Source organism: Trichomycterus rosablanca, chromosome 10 (genome assembly GCF_030014385.1).
Source record: "Trichomycterus rosablanca isolate fTriRos1 chromosome 10, fTriRos1.hap1, whole genome shotgun sequence".
Classification (NCBI taxonomy): domain Eukaryota; kingdom Metazoa; phylum Chordata; class Actinopteri; order Siluriformes; family Trichomycteridae; genus Trichomycterus; species Trichomycterus rosablanca.
The window spans coordinates 9,297,696-9,319,581 of record NC_085997.1 but is presented as its reverse complement, the minus strand read 5'-3'; the positions used below and the strand labels follow the sequence as shown (position 1 = coordinate 9,319,581).

The 21,886-nt window shown below is 40.5% G+C and overlaps 4 non-coding genes and 1 pseudogene across 4 annotated transcripts; 3 read left to right on the top strand and 2 right to left on the bottom strand.

The window, feature by feature from the left end:
* The first annotated feature begins 338 nt into the window (after nt 1-338).
* trnaa-agc (transfer RNA alanine (anticodon AGC)) lies at nt 339-411 on the top strand. The gene has a single exon. It is a non-coding gene; the product is annotated as a tRNA-Ala (tRNA).
* Nucleotides 412-2,959: 2,548 nt separating this feature from the next.
* trnal-cag (transfer RNA leucine (anticodon CAG)) lies at nt 2,960-3,042 on the bottom strand. The gene has a single exon. It is a non-coding gene; the product is annotated as a tRNA-Leu (tRNA).
* Nucleotides 3,043-9,139: 6,097 nt separating this feature from the next.
* On the top strand, nt 9,140-9,211 carry trnah-gug (transfer RNA histidin (anticodon GUG)). Its single transcript has one exon. It is a non-coding gene; the product is annotated as a tRNA-His (tRNA).
* Nucleotides 9,212-10,306: 1,095 nt separating this feature from the next.
* On the bottom strand, nt 10,307-12,411 carry LOC134322040 (uncharacterized; annotated as a pseudogene).
* Nucleotides 12,412-12,688: 277 nt separating this feature from the next.
* Nucleotides 12,689-12,761, top strand: trnar-acg (transfer RNA arginine (anticodon ACG)). Its single transcript has one exon. It is a non-coding gene; the product is annotated as a tRNA-Arg (tRNA).
* Nucleotides 12,762-21,886: the final 9,125 nt, after the last annotated feature.

Sequence of the window (21,886 nt, the reverse complement as noted above, 5' to 3'; positions counted from 1 at the left end):
CAGCTTGAAATAATAGCACACTGTATGTGTAACATGTTCTCCACACCAAATAGTTGTACGCCCAGCTGTTTCAAACAGACTGTAGTAAATAGAAGACAGTTTAAATCTATATTTATGTGTAGCCTAATAATGCACTGAGTTTTAGATATTAATACCCACATATTTTATGTTGAATTACATGCATCATAATTTTAGTTTTTGCTTCACGGAGCCGCTTTGTTATTGCACTGCACTAAACAGTTGGCATATCCTGCACTATTTTGGCCCTTTCATAATGCAGCATCAATGCTCTGTTAGTACATTACAATTTACAAAGGGTAAAGGAGGGTCCTTCATCAGGGGAATTAGCTCAAATGGTAGAGCGCTCGCTTAGCATGCGAGAGGTAGCGGGATCGATGCCCGCATTCTCCAGGTTTTAAATTCATGTAGAGAAACAGATGGACTACAGTCAGTAATTGTAGAACAACAAAGTGCTTCTATATGGTAAGTGGAGCTGATAAAATGGACAGTGAGTTTAGAAACAGAGAGGTTTTTTTATGTTATGTTCTAACCTGTAATAAATTAGGTGGAGGTGGAGGCAAACCGCAAATTAGAAAAACAGTGGCCACATTTCATGTAAATCACGCTGACCTGTTAGAATGAGGGGCGATGTACCAGTATGCACTGTGCGAACAACTGGTAGATCACGATCGACGTATTGGGCACACCTGATGTATAACAACTGTACTTTTGGTAACCCCTTTGGTGTCCTTCTAAGGAATTGCTCCTGATAACTTTTATTGTTTATTGAAACACAACATTTCCATCACAGATCTGCTTCAAAATTTGTAAGGTCAGTTATCAGATCTTGTATTTCTAAAGTAAACTGTAATGAGTGACATTATGAGCTTTAATTAACATATCCTTCTGAGACAGAGCAATTCATTTTTGTCCCCTGTGGGAACATGTGTCCGAGATCTCTAACACAAGCACCATTGATGCAATCCATTTGAGTACTACTGTACTTTATAGAGTACACCCTGGGCTTTTTATTAATGTCACATTTGTGGGTGTGTGGCAGCTCATGATCTTTCTTGTAATCTTTTCCTAATAATCAAATTGTTTTAAAAGATTTAAAAATGTACAGCAATTTCATTCAATGTCCTTTGTAGTGGACAGCAGGACTTTCTACCCCCTGTATTTAGCCTATTTCTATACAAGGAAGCAGAAGGCTAAGTAAGACAGAAGATTTTATTACAAATGTATGCAAGAGAGTCAGATTTAAGGGGTGGCTTGGTGGGTAGCACTGTCACCTCACAGCAAGAAGGTCCTGGGTTCAATCCCCAGGCGGGCCGCTCTGCGTCCTTTCTGTGTGGAGTTTGCATGTTCTTCCAGTGTCTGTGTGGGTTTCCTGGGGTTAATTGGAGACACTGAATTGCCCAATGGGTGTGTGTGTGTGTCTTCCCTGCAATAAGACACACACAGCAGCGCTTCTGGAGTTTTTAAACACTGTTACTGCTGGACTGAGAATAGTCCACCAACCAAAAACATCCAGCAAACAGCACCCTGTGGGAAGCGTCCTATGACCACTGATGAAGGTCTAGAAGATGACCAACTCAGCAATAGATGAGCGATCGTTTCTGAATTTACATCTACAAGGTGGACCAACTAGGTAGGAGTGTCTAATAGAGTGGACAGTGAGTGGACACTGTATTTAAAAACTCCAGCAGTGCTGCTGTGTCTGATCCACTTATACCAGCACAGCACACACTAACACACCACCACAGTGGTAGCCTAGTGGGTAGAGCTTTGGGCTATTACCCAGAATTGGCGGTTCAAATCCAGGCTCTGCTATGCAGCCACTGTTGGGTCCTTGAGCAAGGCCCCTGTCTGCTCCAGGGGTGCTGTACGATGGCTGACCCTGCACTCTGACCCCAGCTTCCAAACAAGCTGGGATATGCAAAGAAATAATTTCTTTGTACTATGTATATAAGACAAATAAAGTATGTCTATATCTTTATATCTACCATGTCACTGCAGTGCTGAGAATCATCCACCACCTAAATAATACCTGCTCTGTGGTGCTCATGTCAATAATTGTAGAACTACAAAGTGCTCCTATATGGTAAGTGGAGCTGATAAAATAGACAGTGAGTGTAGAAACAAGGAGGTGGTTTTAATGTTATGGTTGATTAGTGTAAACTCACACACTGCTGTATGTGCTTGCATGACTGTAGGACGCGTTTTCAGTGCATTACCGTAATATCCGTAAAATGTGTTCTTGCGATTTCAGTGCAGCAAAGTTTGTGTAGAGACTGCAGCAGCGGATACTGTGTTTGTTTAGAAATTGTGGTCATACTTTTTTCAACAAGGTAAGTTTATTAAAATAAATGTTTTTTGTATATTAGCTTCTGGATATTTTCGGATGCTACGGACAAAACTGTGTTGTACTGCTATGATGATACGACTGTATCCAAACCCTTTTAGACTCTTCCACCACCGTTAGCGTTTCTCTCAGTTAGTTCAGCTCATTAAATATATTATCTACTGTATCGCTTACTTTTACAAACTCAATTCCAAAAATGTTTAGACAGAAGAGAAAATGTAAATAGACAGCAGTTTGTAAAAGATGTTATTTATATTCTAGCATACAAATGTACATCGCTCCAAAATATGAATAAACGCTTTAGCCAGGGTTGTCAGATTGCGCATTTCAAAGTCAGTCAAAATGGATGGAAAACCGCCCAACATACTCACGAAAAACAGCCGATAATCAGCGCTTAAACAATATTAAACCAGTTAAACATGATCTACTACTGCTGATATCTCACAAATCAGTGATTATAAATTATTAATGGCATTTGAAACAATAATAAAAAAAAAGACTAACTAGGACTAAGATTTGTACGAACTTTTGTATCTTTTCACATTATTATGTATGGTAGAGGGTTAAAGATGTAAATTTGTATAAAGCAGGAATTGTCAGAAGTGGGATTTGAACCCACGCCTCCAGGGGAGACTGCGACCTGAACGCAGCACCTTAGACCGCTCGGCCATCCTGACTAGATGGGATGTCAGTGATACCACTTTCGCCCACACCGACTAAGATTTGTGCAAACTGCTTAATCTTTTCACATTATTATGTATGGTAGAGGGTTAAAGACGTAAATTTGTATAAAGCATGAGCTATCAGAAGTGGGATTTGAACCCACCCCTCCAGTGAATACTGCATACTGAATACAGTGCCTTAGACTGCTAAACCATTCTGTCTAACTTGGACACTGTTGACACCACTCCCGCCCCACACGAACTAATATTTGTACGAGCTCCTGAATCTTTTCACATTATTATGTATGATATATTTACTGACTCTAACCCATCTGCTGCACTGTACACTTTGTCACTAGGCTGTAAATGAAATATCAATCGAAAGGGAGCCCCATATGAGATCTCCAACTGACCAAATAATGTTTTTTGGGTGGACCATTGTTAGCACTGTAACAGCACTAGCGTGTTAGGGTGTGTTTTCTCTGGTATGAGTGTATTAGGTACAGCCTTCTTGTTGGGTTTTAAACTGATTGCATTATTTATTAAGAACTCAAACCCTGTTTGTGCTTGCTGTAGGCTATTCAATCGTCCACTAGATGGCATAATATGAATCCAGTTAATAATGCGTTGGAAAGTTTCATTGCATGCTGATCTGTGTGGAATACAACTGATGTATGTAGCACTAAGAAATGGAACGCCTTTTTAGAAGAGTTGAAGCTGTTATAGCTGCAAAGGGTGGGCCGACATCATATTAAAGCCTTTGGATTAAGAATGGGAGTCACTCAAGTTTATATGCAAGTCAAAGTTCAAATACAAGCTGGAGAAAGGTCAGCAAAAAAGGAATATTCAGAAAAGCTGAAAAGCCAGATTGCTGCTAACGACCCAACTTCAGTCTGGAGGGGCCTCGAAGAGATCACTAACTACAAGGTGCGAAAGACCCCCCTTCTCCTGAATGACCGTCAACTCCCCAACGACCTGAACGAGTTCTACTGCAGATTCGAATACAATAAGGACAATTCTCAGCCTTTCTCAGCTAATTCTTCATCCTCCTCCTCCTCCACCCTGGCTCTCTCACCTCTGTCCCCGGCTCCTTTAACCATCAACGAGCGGGACGTTAACAGACTCTTTAAGAAACAAAAGGTGAGAAAAGCTCCTGGGCCAGACGGAATCTCTCCATCCACCATTAAGCACTGCAGCAATCAACTGGCGCTTACCTTCACTCACATTTTTAACAGATCATTAGAACTTTGCCCTGTTCCTTCATGCTTCAAAACATCGACCAGTCCCCAAAAAAATGAACATTTCTGGACTGAATGATTACAGACCTGTAGCCCTGACATCTGTAGTCATGAAGGTCTTCGAACGCTTGATCCTAGCCTACCTAAAGAGCATCACAAATTCTTTACTGGATCCCCTGCAGTTTGCATACAGAGCAAATAGATCTGTCGATGATGCAGTCAATGTAGCCCTGCACTTCATACTACAGCATCTCGACAGTCCTGGAACCTACGTTCGAGTTCTGTTTGTGGACTTCAGCTCGGCTTTTAACACCATAGTGCCAGAGCTGCTGCAGGTCAAACTGTCCCAGCTGTCAGTGCCGGATGCCATCTGCCGGTGGATCATGGACTTTCTGACTAATAGGACACAGCAGGTACGGCTAGGAAAACACACTTCAGACCAGCGGAACCTAAGTACTGGTGTACCACAAGGCTGTGTGCTTTCACCCCTTCTCTTCAGTCTTTATACCAATGACTGTGTTTCTAAGGAACCAGCTGTAAAGATCCTTAAGTTTGCTGATGACACCACTGTGGTGGGCCTCATAACCGATGGTGACAAGTCTGCCTACAGAAAGGAAGTCGAGCAGTTGGTCTCCTGGTGCAGCGACAACCACTTGCTGATCAACACACAAAAGACTGTAGAGATGGTGGTGGATTTCAGGCGCAACGCACCCTCCTTACACCCCCTCACAATTAATGGCTCTATGGCCTTAGTGGTGGAGTCACTTAAGTTCCTGGGCACCACCTTATCCAGGGACCTAAAGTGGGAAAAGAACACGCTCTCCATCGCCAAGAGGGCTCAGCAGAGAATGTTCTTCCTGAGACAGCTGAAGAAATTCAACCTGCCACAGAGTCTGCTGATCCAGTTCTACACAGCAATAATAGAGTCCATCCTCACATCATCCATCATCATCATCTGGTTTGGTTCCTCAACATCACATGAACGAGCCAAACTCCAGCGTATAATCAGGACAGCGGAGAGGATCATTGGATGTAGTCTGCCAACGCTTCAGGACATTTACAACAGCAGAGTGCTGAAGCGTGCCGGCAAAATTACAGCAGACCCCTCTCATCCTGGACATCACCTTTTTCAAACTCTACCATCTGGCAGAAGACTCAGGACAATAAAAACAAACACATCAAGACATGCTAACAGCTTTTTCCCCAGAGCTGTAACACTTTTTAACCAAAGTTGTTCTCTTGGGCAAACGTTGGTAAATACTGGTTAACAGTCCGTGTGCTGTCGGGTCTGTTAAATATGTTCTATGTTACATGTCATACATGTGTAATTGTCTGTACTATTATGTGTATTGTTTGTACTACTATGTGGACTGTTGTGTGTATCATTGAGTGTATCACCAAAGCAAATTCCTCGTATGTGTAACATACCTGGCGAAATAAAGTGATTCTGATTCTGATATGCGTGTGAAGGCAGACGAGTGAATACTTTTGGCAATAAAACCTTTTTATATTAATTGAAGTTTTACAGGACAACGTACACTACCGCTCAAAAGTTTGGGATCACTTGCAAATTTCTCTCTTTTCCAAAGAAAAACACATTTCCATGCAATTCACAAACAATTTTGTTCATTACACAATTAATTTAAATGTATCAGATGATTTTTAAAGAATGAAAATGTTTGCATAAAAGACTTTTTTTGTATAGAGGCCTATTTTGCATATAGTTCTATTATCAGCAATTCTCAGTCCTCTGCCTCAATCTCCTGGTATGGCTGCCAATCCAAGTTAAGAATGTTATTAGGCTAATTGATTGTTAGGAAACCCTTTTTCAATTTTGTTGCACAGCTTAAAAACGTTATACTAATAAGGGAGCATAAAAGGGAGCACGACATTCTAGGTTAGTTTAGTATCTGAAGCATCAGCAGTTGTTGGCTTGCTTACAGGATCAAAATGGCCAGAAAGAAACAACTTTCTTTAGAGACCCATCAGTCTATTGTTGTGTTAAGAAAGAAAGGCTACTCAGTGCGAGATATTGCAAAGAAACTGAAAATATCTTACCATGCTGTTAACTACTCCCTTCAGAGAGTAGCACAAACTGGCTCCAACAAGGACAGAAAAAGGAGTGGGAGGCCCCGGTGCACAACTGTGCAAGAAGATAAATATCTTAGACTGTGCAGTTTGAGACAAAGATGCCTCACAGGTTGTCAACTGACAGCTGCACTAAATGGAACCCGTCAAACACCAGTGTCAGCATCAACGGTGAAGAGGTGACTTCAGGATGCTGGACTTCATGGCAGAATTGCCAAGAAAAAGCCATACCTCACACAGGCCAATAAAAAGAAAAGACTGTGATGGGCCAAAGAGAAAAAACATTGGACACTGGAAGATTGGAAGAAGGTGTTGTGGACAGATGGGTCCAAGTTTGAGGTCTTTGGACCAAACAGAAGAACATTTGTGAGGCGCAGGAACAATGAAAAGATGCAAGACCAATGCTTAATGCCATCTGTCAAGCAGCATGATGGTCTGGAGATGCTTTGGAGGTGGTAAAATAGGAGATTTATATAGAGTGGGAAAGACCTTGAAGAAAGAATGCAACCACAAGATTTAGCAATGCCATGCCATACTCTGTGGACAGCGCTTGATTGGGGCCAATTCCATCCTACAACAGGATAATGACCCCAAACACAACTCCAAAATGTGTCAGCAATATTTAGGAAATAAGGAGTCAGCCAGAATTCTGACTGTAATAGAGTGGCCAGCACAGTCTCCGGATCTGAACTCTATTGAGCTGTTGTGGGAGCAGCTGGACCGTATGGTACAGAGGAAGACTGCATCAAGACAATCCATGCTCCAGGGAGATGCTCCAGGAAGCATGGGGTGAAATCACATCAGATTACCTTGAAAAATTGACAGCTAGAATGCCTAGGGTCTGCCAGGCTGTAATTGCTGCAAAAGGTGGCTTTTTTGATTAAGGCAAAATTTGAAGTACACAATCATCATTTACATTAAAATCAAAATTTCTTACTCTGACAATGTGTGCATGTCCTGTTTATTTGCTATATTTCTTCATCTCATGTGTGTTTCCATTGAAAACAAGAAACTTTCACAGTGATCCCAAACTTTTGAGCGGTAGTGTATGTTAAAGTTTGTAATTTATGTCACATCCTTGTGAGGATTAAAGCAGGTTGCAGAGTCCGGATAGCTCAGTCGGTAGAGCATCAGGGTCCAGGGTTCAAGTCCCTGTTCGGGCGAGTCATTTATTACTGCGTTGGGTAAGCGGTAATGTCCCGTACTACATGGTTTATTTAGAAAGTTGAAGAATTTGTACTTTGTGAGATATTTCTAAGTGAAATAGCATGTACTTGATCAGCTTGAAATAATAGCACACTACATGTGTAACATGTTCTCCACACCAACTAGTTGTACGCCCAGCTGTTGCAAACAGACTGTAGTAAATAGAGGACCGTTTAAATCTATATTTATGTGCAGCCTAATAATGCGCTGAGTTTTAGATATTAATAGCCACATATCTAATGTTGAATTACATGCTTTATAATTTCAGTTCTTGCTTCACAGAGCCGCTTTGTTATTGCACTGCACTAAACAGTTGGTATATCCTGCACTATTTTGTCTACATAATGCAGCATCAACGCTCTGCTCTGTTAGTACATTACAAGGGGTAAAGGTGGTTTCTTCGTCAGGGGAATTAGCTCAAATGGTAGAGCGCTCCCTTAGCATGCGAGAGGTAGCGGGAGCGATGCCCGCATTCTCCAGTACAGAAACATTATGATTATTTAAGGGCATCACGTAATATGAAACTCGTTGCGTCATTGTTCACTGAAACACAGCATCAAAAATCAGATCAGTCTGTAAGTGTTACAAAGACATTCAGGCTCTGTAATTAATCGTTTTGTTTGATTTTTTACATTGACAAACATGCAATAACTTTTAATTTTCCAAATTTGTAATGTCTTGGATTTTTAAAACCACTTTTTTGTATCGTTATGTGACTTTTTGATGGTTTATTAAGTGAACTGCTTGGTAAAAGATGAACCGCTGATATTCACAACATTCCCTTTTAAAATGCAGCATCAACACTTAAGTCTGTCAGTGTTACAAAGACAGTTTTTTTCAGTTCGTCCTAAAGGCTGAGATGAACATCTTAAATAAACTGTGAGTCTGTGATGGTTTAAAAGCAACACATAATACAGAAAAGAGTACATGAGCTAAAACACTTGAAGGCAAAACAAAATATGAACTCGTTGCATCATTGCCCACTGAAATGCAGCATTAAAAATCAGGTCAGTCTAAGTTCGACTACTGGCTGACTTGGTTACCTTATGGCTTTTTGGTCTCTTTATGGGTATGGGAAGTGGTCTTTATTGTAGCGTAAAAGAGAGATTTGCATTTAATTATTGTTTTATAATTAATAGCTTCACGAGGCACCACCAACATTTAGTTGTTTGGTTAGGCTAATTTGTTTCAACAAACCTAATTCATAACATATCAGTCCCTTTCTGTTGGGGTAAATAAATAAAGCAGATTATTCTTCTCACCGAGGTAATTAAAACCACAGCGCTAAGTTTTGAATCGTTGTAATGTTTCTTAAACTAACAAAACATAACACATATAATGACAGTTAATAAGTAAGTGGCATAACTAAGTGGTAATGATAGAAGTATAAATCTGTAGGCGAACTATAACATGAAATTAGCATATGATTCAAGAGATTTAGAGCCTGATTGAAGCGTATGCTATTGTAACTAGGGTTGGGCGGTATTGCCGATTGCTCAAGCGTCTTGTTCTGTTGGAACTATGACTGCAGTCTACCAGGGAGCAGCCGACATGAGCCACCAGTGACTGACCGCTGGGAAGCCGTGATCGTATAGTGGTTAGTACTCTGCGTTGTGGCCGCAGCAACCCCGGTTCGAATCCGGGTCACGGCACTGTCCTTTTGTATGCCATGCTTGGAAGGTTTCTATGCTCTCCTCCTTTTTGTCTCTCTAACTCCTTGTGTGTGGTTCTCTGTACCCCAGATCCAACAATGCAGCTCTGGTCAAGGTGACAAAGGCTTGTCAGAGTGGAAAGAAGTGGCTGATGCTGGTGCTGAGCCTTGCTGTTTCCCATATGGTTTTTTTTTTTATTTATTGGCCTTCGGCTCGATCTCGATCCATGGCGACTTGATGGATGAACGATCTGTAGGAATATCGATCCTGTGCAAGTCTAGATAGGTCCGCCAGGGTCTTCTCTGCCGTTACTGTGATTGTGTCGAGCCATCGAGTTGCTGGTCTTCCTCTTCGCCTTGTTCCTTCTATTCTTCCGACCATGATGTCCTTCTCCAGTGATCGCTCTCTTCGTATGATGTGTCCAAAGTAGGCAAGTCGTAGCTTAGTGATCCTTGATTCAAGTGACATGTCTGGCTTGATTTGTTCCAAAATTGATTTGTTTGTTCTTCTGACCGTCCAAGGTATTGATAACATCCTTCTCCAACACCACATTTCGAAGGCGTTGATTCTTCTTCTGTCTTGTTTCTTTATCGTCCAGGTTTCACATCCGTACATTACCACAGAGAAGACTAAACTATGTACAAGGCGTATTTTCGTCAATTGTGAAATGTTCCTCGATTTGAAGACCTTGTCCAGTGACTTCATTGTTGATTTCCCCATACCTATTCTCCGTCTGATTTCCGGTGTCGCTACTTATCTGGCAGTAGTCAATATCTTTGTCTTCTTTGTGTTGAGTAACAGCCCCATGTTCAAGCTTTCCAGCTTGATGCTCCGTAATAAGTACTTCATTCCATCTGCACTTGTTGTTATCAGAGTTGTATCATCTGCATATCTAAGATTGTTGATGATTCTTCCAGCAATTTTAATTCCTTCTTCTTTTTCAGTTAGTCCAGCCTTCCTGAAAATGGCTCTGCGTACAAATTGAAGAGAAATGGCGACAGGATGCATCCTTGTCTACTTTGAACCATGCCGTGTCGCCGTGTTCTGTTCAGACTGTTGCTTCTTGGTCGGTATAAAGGTTCCTAATGAGGCTGATCAGATGGCTCGGCACACCTCCTTCATGGTAATCCAAAGCTTCTGGTGATCAACACAGTCAAAGGCTTTACTGTAATCAATGAAGCAAAAATAAATCTCCTTCTTGTATTCTTTGGCCTTTTCCATTATCCACCTAATGTTAGCAATCACATCTCTTGTACCTCTGCCCCTCCTGAATCCTGCTTGTTCCTCCAGCAGCTCTCTGTCAAAGTAAGGCTGCAACCGTCTTTGTAAGATCTTCAGTAGTATTTTGCTGGAATGAAGTATGAGCGCAATAGTACGATAGTTTCCACAGTCAGTAACATCTCCCTTCTTCGGAATAGGAATAAACACTGATCTTGTCCAGTCCTTGGGCCATTTACCAGTTGTCCATATCTGTTGACACAGGCATGTGATTACATCAACTGCTGCTTCAGAAGACTTTATTAGCTCTAGTGGAATATTGTCACATCCAGGCGCTTTGTTGTTTGACAGAAGTGTAATCGCAGCAATGACTTCATCTTTCAGGATGTTTGGCTCTCTATCATTGCCAGTCTCCATTTCTTCCCATATCACTGAGTCGTTCTTATAGAGGTGATCCGTGTACTCTTTCCATCTTTCCTTGATCTGTTCTGGCTCAGTTAGTTTGTTCCCATTGGCGTCTTTTAGCATGCCCACTCTTGGTTGAAACTTTCGTCGTATCTCTTTGATCTTTAGGTATACCTTCCTGGTCTTTCCCTTCAGATGTTCACTTTCTATCTCTGTACATATCTTTTGGTAATAAAGTTCTTTGTCTGTTCGAATGGCTCTCTTTAGTCTTTTACTGATGTTGTCCCTGGCCTGCTTGTTACCTTTTGCCTTTGCCCTTCGTCTTTCTTCAATGATCTTTAGAGTCTCTTCTGTTATCCACGGCTGCTGGGGTCTTTTCTGTCTCTTGTTTATTGACTTGCTAGCTTCTTCGGTAATAATAGTCTTTATATGTGTTCCTCAGGCTTATTTTCATCCGTGTCCAGAGATGTGAACCGGTTGTGCAGACTATTCCAGAAAACTTCAGGTATTTTGGTCAAGTCAAAGTTAGGAACAGCCTGTTGTCTAGTCCGTTTGTGCAGCTTGACTAATTTTTGATGTTAAAAGTTCATGATCAGTTCCACAGTCAGCTCCTGGCTGTGTTTTCATGGTAATGATAGACGACCTCCATCTTTGGCGAACACATATGTAGTCAATCTGATTCTTATAGGCCCCATTTGGTGATGTCCATGTGTAGAGTCTCCTTTTGTGATGTTGAAAGAAAGTGTTCATGATGGACAGTTGATTTTTTGTACAAAAGTCAATGAATCTTTCGTTTGCTAAGTCCAAACTTTCCAACAACAGTTCCTTGTTTGCCATGGCCCACTTTGGCATTAAAATCTCCCATGATAATGAGTAAGTCTTGATTTTGCGTCCTGTCAATTTCCTCTTGAACTTGTTCATAGAATAGTTCAACGTCCTCCTCCTTGGCATCTGTTGTTGGTGAGTAGACTTGTATGACTGTGACATGGATTGGTGCTCCTTGTAGTCGTATCGAGATGACTCTATCGCTGACTGTGTTGTACTTCAGGACAGTATTGGCCAGTCTTCGATTAAGAATAAAGGCAACGCCATTTCGTCTTTGGTTATCATTTCCAGAATAGTAGAACCAATGTTCGTTTGACTGGAAATGTCCGGATTGAGTCCACTTTAGTTCACTAATTCTGAGTAAATCAAGTCCTGTTCTGTCCATTTTGGCTTTGACAATGTCGAGTTTGCCTTGGTTCATGGTTCGTACATTCCAAGTTCCTAGTCTGATGATATATCTGATTTGATCTTCCCTTTCGACCAAGTGACATCAGCACCAAGACGACCTTGCGGCTTTGATCCTGGCGCATCATAAGCATTGATCCTACTCAAGACGACCATCGGCTCTTCCCCAGTAGCTTGTTGAGTGCCTTCCGACCTAGGGGCGCATCTTCCAGCACTATATCGCATTCCTTTAGTTGTACGCTCCATCAAGTTTTCTTGGCATAGTACGGAAGTAGATTGCCAGGCCTTTCTCCCGTGCAGTAATGTGGTACCTGTGAGGAACCACACTGGATCAGTGTTGTAGCCATTGTCAATACGAGATTGATAAGAGATTGATAATTTGCTTCCATCACGCAACGTCCTGCTGCCGACGTTGGGCTGTACGTTTAGTCTGGCACCTCAGTTGAGACCTATCCCTCTTGGGGGCCCCTGCTAGCATAATACACTTGGCTCTAAACTGCTTTTAGCCAGGTGGCCTGTGTTCGACTCCCGGTATATGAGGGAGTCTATCAAGGAGCAGCCAACATGAGCCACCAGTGGAAATGGGGCTGGAGCTTCAGGGAGGTCACGACCACAATCATGCAGGGGCCAGTGGTGCAATGGATAACGCATCTGACTACGGATCAGAAGATTCTAGGTTCGACTCCTGGCTGGCTCGGTTACCTTATGCCTTTTTTTCTCTCTAACTCCTTGTGTGTGGTTCTCTGTACCCCAGATCCAACAATGCAGGTCTTGTTAAGGTGACAAAGGCTTGGCAGAGCGAAAAGAAGTGGCTGATGCTGGTGTCAGCCGGTGCAGAGCCTTGCAGTTTCCCATATGGTCTAGCGGTCAGGATTCCTGGTTTTCACCCAGGCGGCGGAGTTCGACTCCTGGTATTGGAATTGGTCTTTATGATTGGACTTGAGCAAAAATTTGCCTACTCGGCTCTTTGTAAGGGGAATTAGCTCAAATGGTAGAGTGCTCGCTTAGCATGCGAGAGGTAGTGAGATCGATGCCCGCGTTCTCCAGGTTTTAAAATTATGTAGAGAAACAGATGGACTACAGTCAGTAATTGTAGAACTACAAAGTGCTTCAATATGGAAAGTGGAGCTGATAAAATGGACAGTGAGTTTAGAAACAAAGAGGTTTTTTTAATGTTATGTTCTAACCCAGGGGTGCACAACATACGGCCCGCGGGCCAGATCCGGCCCGGCAAAACTCTCGATCCGGCCCGCCAAATGAAGTGCTGATGCATTTTTAAATAAATGATACTGTCACTTTAAATTCACCGGGTAATTCCATGAAATTGCGACTGAAAAGTAAATGATGTAAATACAAGTTACTTCAGCTGCACCATGTGTTTGTCCAAACCAAGTACGAGTAAACAAAGAAAAGTGGATCTCGAGCATATAAAATTTAACCCTGAATGGACATACAGGTATTTTCTTGTCTGGTGTGTTTGCGACCACATTAATCAGTTGGTGTCAGACCAACACATTTCTTGTAAGTACCTGATTTTATGTAACTGTATTTAGTGCTGGGCGATTTTCACGATTAATTCTGTTAGTTAGAATGAACGTTTTCACATAATGTTAGAATGTGACAATCGCGATTGTTTACATACTTTATATTTTAATTAAAATACCAACATGTCACGAGGCAGAAACTGACCAGACGCTCGCGGAATATAAATCAGGGAAAGTTTAATATTAAAAGGGCAAAAACAGTGTACAAAACCCTGCAGAGTCCAAAAACACAGGATAAACAGACAGGCAGCAAACGGAAGACAACAAGGATTATACACGGTAATGGTTAGATTTAGAAATAAGGAGACAAGCACGATCGACAAAACTTCACAACGAGACTAAAACAGAAGAGTTTAAATAAGATTCATGGAACCAAACACAGCTGAACTGAATCAAAACTCCGGTGAGCGCGATCAGGATTGGCTGACCGGGGACATGTGGTAGTCACGTGACAGTCCAGGGGCTCATGGGAATTGTAGTCCATATGGTAAGACGTGGAATGTGCCCCGTCCATCCACACCCCCCCCAGTCACAAGAAGACAAAATCAAAGCTGAGCTGAGTGCTTATTCGATGTCCCCCAGTGTAGATACTGATACAGACTCACTTATATGGTGGAAACAGTAAACAGGCTCGTGTTCCTTTTAAAAAACCTGTAAAGAACTGTTTGTGGTTTTGCACTTTTCTTATGCTGCACATTATTTAAAGTGAGTTGTTTGGGAGTTTTTTATATAAAGGATATAGCTAATTAAGATTTCTATTTTGTTCAAATTATTGTTAATTATTGTTATATTGTTATAAAGTTTGAGTTCCTTGAAAGGATAATTAGGTGGTGCTGTTACTATTTTTGCATTTCTGCAGTCTTTTAAATTAAAATTTTTCAATTGAATTATACAAAAAAAAAAAAAATTTGCGATCGCAATCGAGAATCAATAATACATTTGAAAATAATCGATTTTTTTTTTCAATATCACCCAGCCCTAACTGTATTACAAATTCATGTGGACAGATCTGTAAAAATGAAATGTGTGGCCCTCTGGTTTAGGTGTTTATGTGAAATCGGCCCTTGGTAAAAAGAAGTTGTGCACCCCTGTTCTAACCTGTAATATATTGCATTTCTTAAAATGCCCACTAGGTGGAGGCAAACCGCAAATTTACAAAAACAGTGGCCACATTTTATGTCAATCACGTTGACTTGTTAAAATGAGGGGCGATCTACCTGTATGCACTGTGCGATCGACTGGTAGATCGTGATTGACGTATTGGGCACCCCTGATGTAAAACAACTGTACTTTTGGTAACCCCTTTTGGAGTCTTTCCAAGAAATTGCTCCTGATAACTTTTATTGTTTATTGAAACACAACATTTCCATCACAGATCTGCTTCAAACTTAGGGAGATCCGCTGTCAGAACTCGGACACAGTCTCTATGTTCAAGTCTAGATTGAAAACATATTTATTTACTCAGGCTTTTGATTGGTCTTTTCAAACTAAACAAGCAAACCTAGTTATGCTGTAATAGTTAGGGGTGCTGGAGTCTAAACCTGTAAAACTCTCTGATATTTTACTCTTAACGATTTCACATTGTAACAACATCTTCTGTTGTTTTAATCCGAGGAGGCTCTGACGGAAACCTGTTCACCCTCTCGAGGTTAAAGACTGCAACTCGAGACTGCAGTGCCAACAATGCTGCTCCTACTAGATGTGACGGGGACCTGGCGTGTTTGCACCAAAAATGTCCAGAACTTAAAATGGACTTTATCACAGACTGGATCCTCCAGGCCACCCAAGAAGGACGTGTCCCTGCTGAGTCTGGTTCCTCTCAAGGTTTCTTCCTGAGTTTTTCCCTGCCACAGTCGCCCTCGGCTTGCTCAATAGGGGTTTTTGGTCTGTTGGTCCTGGATTTTGTAAAGTTGCTTTGAGACAATGTTCATTGTAAAAAGCGCTATATAAATAAATTTTTCTTGACATGTGTCCGAGATCTCTAACTCAAGCACCGTTTATGCAATCCATTTGAGTACTACTGTATTTTATAGAGTACATCCTGAGCTTTTTATTAATGTCACAAAGCAAAGTAAGAGATCAGTTTTGTTCAATATGAGTCGTAACTTCAGTTTATAAAGATTACAGAAATGTACAGCAATTTTAACCCTTTCTAAACAAAACATTTATCCAACGTCCTTTGTTGTGGACAGCAGGACTTACTACACCCGGTTTTTAGCCTATTTCTATACAAGGAAGCAGAGGGCTGAGTAAGGCAGAAAATATTTTATTACAAATTTATGCAGGAAATTCAGGTGGTGGTGTGTTAGTGTGTGTTGTGCTGGTATTACTGGATAAGACACAGCAGCGCTGCTGGACTGAGAATAGTCCACCAACCAAAAACATCCAGCCATCAGCACCCAGTGGGAAGCGTCCTATGACCACTGATGAAGGTCTAGAAGATGACCAACTCAAACAGCAGCAATAGATGAGCGATCGTTTCTGACTTTACATCTACAAGGTGGACCAACTAGGTAGGAGTGTCTAATAGAGTGGACAGTGAGTGGACAAGGTATTTAAAAACTTCAGCAGCGCTGCTGTGTCTGATCCACTCATGCCAGCACAACACACACTAACACACCACCACCATGTCAGTGTCACTGCAGTACTGAGAATGATCCACCATCCAAATAATACCTGCTCTGTGGTGGTCCTGTCAATAATTGTAGAACTACAAAGTGCTTCTATATGGTAAGTGGAGCTGATAAAATAGACAGTGAGTGTAGAAACAAGGAGGTGGTTTTAATGTTATGGTTGATTAGTGTAAACTCACACACTGCTGTATGTGCTTGCATGACTGTAGGACGCGTTTTCAGTGCATTACCGTAATATCCATAAAATGTGTCCTTGAGATTTCAGTGCAGAAAAGTTTGTGTAGAGACTGCAGCAGCGGATACTGTGTTTGTTTAGATTTTATGGTCATACTTTATTAACAAGGTAAGTTTATTAAAATAAACGTTTTTTGTATATTAGCTTCTGGATATTTTCGGATGCTACGGACAAAACTGTGTTGTACTGCTATGATGATACGACTATGTTCCAAACCCTTTTAGACTCTTCCACCACCGTTAGCGCTTCTCTCAGTTAGTTCAGCTCATTAAATATATTATCCACAATATCGCTTACTTTTACAAACCCAATTCCAAAAATGTTTAGACAGAAGGGAAAATGTCAATGTAAATAGACAGCAGTTTGTAAAAGATGTTATTTATATTCTAGCATACAAACATACATCGCTCCAAAATATGAATGAACGCTTCAGCCAGGGTTGCCAGATTGCGCATTTAAAAGTCCGTCAAAATGCATGGAAAACCGCCGATAATCAGCGCTTAAACAATATTAAACCAGTTAAACATGACCTACTACTGCTGATATAAGACTAAGAAGTCTTAAGGGTTTTTTGTGTTTTTGCTAGAACTGTTTCTACTTGAAGAACTCTTTAGTATAATTCAAGGTTCTTTGCTAACTCAATTTGATTTTTATGGATTTTTTTCTCTTGCCACATATCAATGCACATAACATTTAAGGACTGGAAAACAATCGTGCAATTGATACAGGAAAAAAGGAAAAAGGTGAAAGAAAGGAATCTGTTTGTGATCTACCTGCAAAATTCTCCTCCTGAGATGTTTTTTTTTGTGTGTGTAAGCAGCAACATACTTCACCTAAAACTTGATATAATCGCCTTCAAGAGAGCCGAAACAGAAATAAAAACATTTTATAATAATTGAAGTTCTACAGGACAACATATGTTAAAGTTTGTAATTTAAGTCACATCCTTGTGGGGATTAAAGCAGGTTGCAGAGCCCCGATAGCTCAGTTGGTAGAGCATCAGACTTTTAATATGAGGATCCAGGGTTCAAGTCCCTGTTCGAGTGAGTTGCTTCTTACTGCATTAGGTAAGCGGTAATTTCCAGCATTTAACCAGCCACAGCGAAGAACTGTTGGAGTAGCGACTAATCTTAACCCATCAGATACACGACCATTCTTTTGTTACAGTAAGCTTGCAAGCAGAGCAACAAGACGGTCAGTATTTAAGGGCTTCCTTTCTTACAACATTTCTTCTGCTAAACCATCGTGCTGTATGCTTAATTTAAGACTCTGTGGTGCATCGGTGTGTTTGAGCTTGTTTAAAAGCTCATTGGCTTTAGAACGTATGCTGTTTTCACAGTGTCTGCGTTCCATTTTAGGTATAAACACAGTTATTGGGTGAGTACAAGTTTTTTTTTTTTATTATGCTTCCTATTATATCATAGTTGCATGTAGTCGGAGCGATGCTAGAGATAACAGCAACGATACAAAGGTACACCAAGTTAAGGTTTGTGTGCACAGTGCGGTCGAACTGTTTCATGTTACATAAAAAAATGTCCTGTACTACATGGTTTGTTTAGAATGATGAAGAATTTGTACTTTGTGAGATATTTCTAAGTAAAATAGCATGTACTTGATAAGCTTGAAATAATTGCACACTGTATGTGTAACATGTTCTCCACACCAACTAGTTGTTTTAAACAGACTGTAGTAAATATAGGACCGTTTAAATCTATATTTATGTGCAGCCTAATAATGCACTGAGTTTTAGATATTAATACCCACATATTTTATGTTGAATGACATGCATCATAATTTTAGTTCTTGCTTCACAGAGCTGCTTTGTTATTGCACTGCACTAAACAGTTGGTATATCCTGCACTATTTTGGCCCTTACATAATGCAGCATCAACCCTTAAGTCAGTCTGTCAGTGGTACAAAGTTACGATTTGGTTCAGTTCGTCCTAAAGGCTGCGATAAACGTGAGTACGTGAGCTTAAACACGTTGAACCCCCACTTTATAATGCAGCATCAATGATCTGTTAGTACATTACAATTTACAAAGGGTAAAGGAGAGTTCTTGATACGGGGAATTAGCTCAATTGGTAGAGTGCTTGCTTCGCGTGCGAGAGGTAGCGGGATCGATGCCTGCATTCTCCAATGCAGAAACATTATGATCGTTTAAAGGCAACACGTAACATCAGACTCCTTTCGTCATTGCTCACTGAAACGCTGCGTCAAAAATGAGGTCAGTTTTCGCTCTATTTTCATTCATCGTTTAGTTTAAAGACCTTTATTAATTTTTTTAATTGACAAACATGCAATAACTTTGAAACAATCTTGAAACAAATCTTTTCACATTATTACGTATGGTAGAGGGTTAAAGATGTAAATTTGTATAAAGCATGAGCTGTAGCTGCACGCATTCAGTTTAAAACACTGATGCTCGCCTACAAAGCCAAAAATGGACCAGCCCCAAGCTACCATCGTGGTCTAATCAAACCTCGCTCTGTACCACGCAACCTCCAAGCCACTAGTCTCGCTCGACTTGAGCCCCCACCCAGGACTAAAGGAAGACGAGCATCAAGGCACCCAAGTGGTGGAATGAACTTCCTCTGTCTGTCCGAACATCTGAGTCTCTTGCTGTCTTTAAAAAACGATTAAAAACCCACCTTTTTACTAAGCACTTAAGCTGACTTGTACTTATTTACTAACATTTTTTTTTCATTTCCAAAAAAACTAACAAAAAAAAAACACTTCTAACAGGTTTCAGCAGATTTGTGTTCTTTGACTGTTGTTTACTAAAACTTGAGAAATGAAATGTTTACTATGGAAGCACTTCTGTAAGTCACTCTGGATGAGAGCGTCTGCTAAATGCAGAAAATGTAAATGTAAAACGTTAGAAGTGGAATTCTAACCCACACCTCCAGAGGAAACTGCAAACTAAACACAGCACCTTAGACCACTCAACCATCCTGACCTGCTTGCAAAGGTCTAATACCAATCCCACAACACCCCCATGTGGACTAAGCTTTGGATGAACTGTTGTATCTTTTCATATTATTATGTATGGTAGAGGGTTAAAGATGTAAATTTGTATAAAGCATGAGCTGTCAGAAGTGAGATTCAAACCCACGCCTCAGTGAGAGACTGTGACCTGAACGCAGCACCTTAGACCGCATCCTGACTAGCTTGGGTACCGTTGACACCACATCATGTATCAATAGAAAGAGAGCCCCATATGAGCACTCCAACTGACCAAATAATGTTTTTGGGTGGACCATTGTTAGCACTGTAACGGCACTAGCATGTTAGGGTGTGTTTTCTCTGGTATGAGTGTATTAGGTACAGCCTTCTTGTTGGGTTTTTAACTGACTGGATTATGTGTTAATAACTCAAACCCTGTTTGTGCTGGTTGTAGGCTATTCAATCGACCACTAGATGTAGTGTAGTGTGTATTCGTGTTTCCTTAATTTCGTTGTGTTCTCCCTTAATGTAATTGCGTTCCACCTTAAAGAATTTGTGTTGTCTCTTAATATATTCGCGTTTTTCCTTATTGTTGTTGTGTTGTCAGCTTTTGTTTGTTTTGTAAATGTTATTGTGTTTTAAGACAGCGGGCCACCGTAATATAGATGGCATAATATGAATACAGTTAGAAAGTAAAACGATGTCGCATGCTGACCTGTGTGGAATACAACTAATGTATGTAGTACTAAGAAGTGTTTCTTACGGGTTTTTTTGTGTGTTCTTGCTGGAACTGTTCTACAGGACAACATATGTTAAAGTTTGTAATTCAAGTCACATCCTTGTGAGGGTTAAAGTAAGCCTGGATAGCTCAGTCGGTAGAGCATCAGACTTTTAATCTGAGGGTCCAGGGTTCAAGTCCCTCTTTGGGCGAGTTGTTTCTTACTGCATTAGGTGAGCGGTAATGTCCCGTACAACATGGTTTAATTAGAAAGTTCAAGAATTTGTACTTTGTGAGATGTTATTAAGTGAAATATCATGTACTTGATAAGCTTGAAATAATAGCGCTCTGTGTGTGTAACATGTTCTCCACACCAACTAGTTGTTTCAAACAGACTGTAGTAAATAGAGGACAGGTTAAATCTATATTTATATTTATATATTTATCTATATTTATATTTATCACTGGGCCAGTGATAGCTCAGTGGTTAAGGTACTGGACTAGTAAACAGAAGGTTGCTGGTTCAAGCCCCACCACCACCAAGTTGCTACTGTTGGGTCCCTGAGCAAGGCCCTTAACCCTCAATTGCTCATTGTGTAAGTTGCTTTGGAAAAAAAGCGTCTGCTGAAAATGTAAATTTATGTGTAGCCTAATAATCTGATCTCTGCTGATATCTTGTGGGCCATATTGACTAATCAGTGAAAATTAATGTTTCCTTGTATAATAAAACCATTATGCTTATTTAGCTTTAATTAGCTTTAATTATTAAATAGTTAATAAGATAGTGATGGTGAAACTAAAAACCTGTAATTACCATCACTAAGTGTTTTTACCATCACAACAAGATATGTGTTGGTAATGACATGTTGAGGTAATGACAGTTTTTACTTAGGAAAAAAGTAAACAGCTAGTATACAATGTACTTTACATACATTTAAATAATGTGAACATTTCAATTGTAAAATACTGCTGTAACAATGTAAATAGACGCTGAATAAACATACTTTATGATCAGGATGAATACATGTTTAAATTTCTCACATTTTTAGAGATCAAAAACCAAGGTCCTGGCATCGATGTGGATGTTACTTTGACACGTACCACCTAGTACCTCAGCATTGTTGCAGACCATGTACACCCTTTCATGCAAACTGTATTCCCTGATGGCTGTTGACTCTAAAGAAGTAACTTTGTATAAAGCTTGAGATGTCAGAAGTGGGATTCGAACCCGTAAACTGCTTAATCTTTTCACATTATTATGTATTGTAAATGTACTGACTGTAACCCTTTGTCACTAGGCTGTAAACCAAAAATCAATAGAAAGGGAGCCCCATATGAGATCTCCAACTGACCAAATAATGTTTTTGGGTGGACCATTCTTAGCACTGTAACAGCACTAGTGTAGCCGGTGTGATCTTGTTGGTGAGACTCGCATTCAAATACCCCTCTGCGTTGTGTAGCAAGAAGACAACTGGACACGCTCTGCCATTCACTTGGGAATTTATTCTCTTCCTCCAGCGCCTCTAGCGCGAACTGAGGTTGGTGAACCTCTCAACACCAATATAACTTGCCACAACAGGCGTAAAATTCAAAATAAAAGCTCTTTACATAAATCGGCAAAAAAACAAAACATTATAAAATTCACAAGCAAAATGTACATAAAAAATAAGGATTTTAAGTGAAATATGAAAAACAAAACCATATCTATATTTTTACACATCTGCTACATTCTCCTCCCCTTGAATT